We start from the raw sequence: 5,302 nt of genomic DNA, 5'->3' as shown, positions 1-5,302 counted from the left end.
CTCCCACCTGCTATAGCAAAAACCTCCCCAAAAAAAAAAAAAGACACAGACTGGCTGAATGGGTTAAAAAAAAAAAAAAAAGGAGACCTCTATACACTTCTTTACTTCACTGATAAAGACATATATAGACTGAAGGTGCAGTTTGGAAATAGCTATTCCATGTAAATAGAAACCAGTAAAAGACTGGAGTCATGACATTGATGTCAGGCAATATAGACTTCAAGACAAAAATGTAAGAAGACAAAGAAGGACACTATATAGGACTAAATTCACCAAGAGCTATAACAGTAATAAATATTTATGTGCCCAATATGAAGTACTAAAGGACTAATTCATCAAGAAAATGTAAGTTATAAATACTTGTGCACCCAACATTGCAGCACTCAAATATGTGAAAGAAGGACTGCTAGATCAAAAGGGAGAGATAGACTGTAACACACTAATTATTGAAGATTTCAACACTCCTATGTCACTTCTGGACAGATCATCTAGACAAAAACAAAGAAATACAGAACCTAAATGACACCATAAACTAAATGGATTTGACAAACATCTATAGAAAATTCACCTGATAACCACAAAATACACATTTTTCTCATGCCGACTTGATTTTCAAAGATCAACCAAATTATAAGGCACAAAACAAGCCTCTAAAAGTTCAAAAATATAGAACCTTTATTCAGCATCTTTTCTGAAAACCATGAAATTAAACCTGAAATCAAAAACAAAGAGAATCCTCAAAAATACATAAATACATGGAAACTAATCTTAATCCTGAAACACTTCACAACTACTGGAGAAGCAAAAAAGAGACCAAAATCAAAAGATTCATTGAAACTTATGATAAATATATGAGTTTCTATAGCATATGGGACAGAGTGAAAGCAGTCATAACAGGGAATTTCATAGCAGTTAGTGCTCACAAGAAAAAAAAATAGAAAAGTGGCAAACAACCTAACGACAGATCTCAAGGAACTGGAAAAATAAAAACAATTTAAAAAATACCAGAAGGAAAAAAATATAGAGACCAGAGCAGATATAAATGAAATAGAGAACAAACGAACTATACAGAAAATAATCTAGACAAAAAAGTGCATCTTCAAGAAGATAGACAAAATTGACAAAGCGTTAGTTAAACTAACCAAGAAGAATAGAGAAAGGAAGCAGATAGAAAAAAATCAGCAAAGATTTTATGCTACAATAGATAGAAATACAAAATATCATAAAAGAATAGTATGAGCATGCATATGGAGATTAACAAGAAAAATCTAATTGAGGTGGACAAATTTCTGGACACATATAATCACCAAGATAGAACCAGGAAGAAATAGAAATGCTGGGTAGACCACTAAGTAATGAGGTCAAGTCAGTAAAAGATAGTCTCACAACAAAGAAAAGCCCAGGTGCTGATGGCTTTGCTTATAAATTCTTCACAACTTTTAAAGAAGAGTTAACCCAAATTCTTCTCAAAATGTTTCTAAAGATTCAAAAGGAAGGAACTCTCCCAACTCATTCTATGAAACCTTTATTGCCTTGATCATATAAGAGCAGACAAAATCATAACAGAAAAAGAAACTCCAGACCCATATCCCCGATGAATACAGATATTAAAATCTTCAACAATATATTAGCAAATTATAAGCAACAATACATTAAAAGTATTATACAACAGGACCAGTTAGATTTTAACCCAGAGATGCAAGGGTGTTTCACATACATAAAGCAATAAATGTAATACATTACATTGACAGAAAGGAAGATCGAAACCATGTAACCATATCATTTGATGCAGAGAAAACATTTGATAAAATACAATATTTCTTCATGATTAAGACTTTCAACAAAATAGCTCTAGAAAGGAATTTTTCTTTTTAGAGATTTTTGCCTTAGGGACCATGCGCTCACCAGAGACAGAGACATGGAGAGGGAAAGTGAGAAACCACCCCCCAGGAGGGATGACTATGTCGCAATCCCTTCTCCTCCATTTTTTTTCTTTTTTTACTTTTAAAAAATTGTTTATTGTATACATTTGAGGTTTATTACATGTTGAGATAATCTCCTCCACTCTTCTCCTGGGATCTTGGGCATGCATGTACACCACCTAGCGTGATTTCTCTTTTCTTTCCTTTTCTTTTTTAAAGAGCTATTTTATGTAACTTTATTTATTTACGTACTTAAATTTGACCAGAGAGGGATAGAGTGAGAGCTAGAGGGAGAGAGAGAGAGAGAGAGAGAGAGAGAGAGAGAGAGAGGTGAGAGAAAGTAAGAAAGCAAGCTGCCAGGTCTGGGACTCGAACCACAGTCAGACATGTGGGAGTCCAGTGCTCTTAACTACCATGCCACCTGCCAATCCCACCTGGCATGATTTTCAAGCCACTGGGTCTAGGACTCAAACCACAATCAGCCATCTACGCTATCTTCTGACCATCTAGAAGGGACTTTTTCTTTCTTTTCTTTTTTTTTTTTTTGAGAGGTTTTTGCTATAGGGCATGTGCACTCGCCAGACAAACAGAGACAGAGACATAGAAAGAGAGAAATCACCCCCCAGGGGTGATGGCCACGCCGCAATCCCTTCTCCTCCATTCTCCTTCCCCCCGCCAGGATCCTGGTCATGCACGCACACACACCCCGCGTGAGTTTAAGCCACTGGGTCCAGGACTTGAACCGTGGTCGACTACGTGGGAGTCCAGCGACATAGCCATTATGCTAACTGCTGGTCCCTAGAAGGGACTTTTTCAATGCAATAAAATCCAAACATGACAAATGCATAACTAACATCATATTAAATGGGGAAAAGCTGAAAGCTTTTCAACTATACACTAGATGACAAGGCTTCTCACTTTACCCACTCCTTTTTAACAAGTACTGGAAGTCCTAGCCAATGCAATTAGATAAGAGACTAAAAATGAATGACATTCACATAGGAAAAGAAGTGAAATTATTTCTAGTTGCAGATGACATGATTATTTACATAGAAAATACAAAGAAATTCATTGAGCAAGATAGCGGCCTGGGAGATGATTAGACTACAGCTTCCATTTGATTACCCACCACCAGCCACCCCACACTGCATGGCCTTTCGGCTTCTGGTGGATTTATCAAGGATTTCATCAGTCTCATCCACCAGCACATTGGCTTCAGTTCTGTGGCCCTCCTAGGCCTCTACCTGGAGCAGGAGGGCTCCTGCTCCCCACAGAGAACCCACTCAACAATATATTAGCAAATTATAAGCAACAACACATTAAAGGTATTATACATCAGGACCAGTTAGATTTTAACCCAGGGATGCAAGGGTGTTTCAATATGCATAAAAAAATAAATGTAATATATCACATTAATGGAAAGGAAGATGAAAACCATATATGTAATCATATCATTTGATGCAGAGAAAACAATTGATAAAATACAATATTACTTCATGATTAAGACTTTCAGCAAAATGGGTTTAGAAAGGAAAATTTCTCTTTAGAAACAACTACCTCAGAGTTCAACTAGAAGAGAAAGGAATTGCTGAGAATTTTGTAGTTGTCAGAAATGGTGATAGTACTCTTTTATCACCTAGGGAGGCAAAGAAGTGGGCATTTAAATTGGAGGTTGGTGATTAAATTGAACTAGATTACAAATATTCAAAGATGCATTGAAGGAGGCAAAATAATAATGGAAATAATGAAAAGGCCTTGGATCTGAAACCAAAAGCTTTCACAGATCAGAATGTTAAAAAAAAGGCAACATGTTGTGTAGTAGATAATAACTAAGAGAGCAAAAGAAAATCACCAAAGAAAAAGGAGAAATGTGAATATAAGAAACAGACCAAGAATTCCAAATCTCCTAAAGTGTAAACTGAAAGAGTGCACTCCACAGAGCTGTAGTCCTCCAAAAGAGTCTACTAAAAGTAGTCTCATCAAAACCAGAAGGAAAGGTAGCAAGGGGTTTGTTCAAAAGAGAGCCCCGGTTCCTCCCAGGAGTCTGACTTTTGTCATAAGTCAACCAGTGATAGGACCAGAAATGTGACCTTGTGGGTCAGAAATTCCTCAGAGAAACTGTCAACGAAGTTATTAAAGGAAGGAATCTCTACAAAATACACAACTGCAAATAATTAGGCTATAAAAACTGACTTTAACTCTACCCCCAACAAGGGCAAGACCATGCAAATGTCATCTTCCAGTTCTAACTGGAGTTCAGAGTCAGATGACCAGTGCACCACATCAAAGAGCACCTCAGAGTGTGCTTCAGGTTTCCTAAAGACAGTAGGCTTTTTTGGAGGAAGAGTCTGTCCTGGGTCAGGGCCATCATCACACCAAGTGCTCCTGGATGGAAACTTTTTGATTCAAATGGTGGCAGACAAGATCCTGGACCTCCTCCCAGTGTGTCTGTTCCCCCTAGTTCAGGAAAAGTATGGAGTAGAGGGAGGATCTTCTTTCTTGGAAGGGAACTAGGGACTGGGGCACGGGGCAGGAGTGGGGGTTGGCGGATGGTAAGAAATTTCCTGTGTCTTAAATAGAAACACTGAATATCAGACGACAATTTCACCTACTATTATTCAAAATCCAGTAGAGACTCACAAGAATTACAGTCTGCTACTGCTGTCAGTAGCTGCTTCCTCAAGTTGGAGAAGATTGTGTTTAAGCTTTTGGAAATAACCTCCAACTGCTCTCTTGATGTCTCTGACTCCAAGGAATAAAAAATATTAAATTATAATCCAGACACTCAGCAAGTAGATAAGGAAATTCCTTCATCCTTAACTTGCCTTGAAAGAACCTGGAAAATTTTATTAGATTTATCATAACAAAAAATAGAACTGGGGTAGTAGAGTGTACTATGACACAGAAGAGGAGGATCACCGATTTTTAGAAAGAGTTGATTTTTCCAAGACTGATTATTGAAACTTTTTTTTTTCCAAAACTTATTATTGAAACTCAAAAAAAAAAAAAAAAACCACATCAAGTACAGAACATGCCTAAGTAGGACCTTACCACTTTGGAGTTTATAAATATGTCTTCTTTGTTAAAGTGACTGTCACTTGAATTTTTTTTTAAAAGATGATTTGAAAGTTGTATGGATTTTTGTTGTTGTTATCTTCACTTTACTGCATACGAAAAAAATATGTACCTCATCATTTAAAATAACAGGTGTTGGTTTTGTAGACCTTTTTCAGATTTAATTTTAGTTGACAAAATTTTAAACACAACATTCCCTATAGGCATTGTCATATTCCAATATGTACGGTTTCTTCTTTTTTTTTTTATTCTGTTTTTTTTTTTTTTTTTTTTTTTGGGGAGGGTTTTTCTTTATGGCGGGTGCA

The 5,302-nt window shown here is 36.6% G+C and overlaps 1 protein-coding gene and 1 pseudogene across 1 annotated transcript in view; one reads left to right on the top strand and one right to left on the bottom strand.

Annotated features, from left to right (window-relative positions):
* The window catches only part of LOC102493558 (coilin pseudogene), an 18,056-nt pseudogene extending 13,172 nt beyond the window's left edge, over positions 1–4,884 (top strand).
* CYLC1 (cylicin 1) overlaps positions 1–5,302 on the bottom strand; it is a 68,002-nt gene that overhangs the window by 49,509 nt on the left and 13,191 nt on the right. The window lies entirely within an intron of this gene.

Source organism: Tupaia chinensis, unplaced genomic scaffold (genome assembly GCF_000334495.1).
Source record: "Tupaia chinensis unplaced genomic scaffold, TupChi_1.0 Scaffold146525_1, whole genome shotgun sequence".
Taxonomy (NCBI): Eukaryota; Metazoa; Chordata; class Mammalia; order Scandentia; family Tupaiidae; genus Tupaia; species Tupaia belangeri.
The sequence above is the reverse complement of the archived record's forward strand: the minus strand, read 5'-3'. Positions and strand labels throughout refer to the sequence as shown.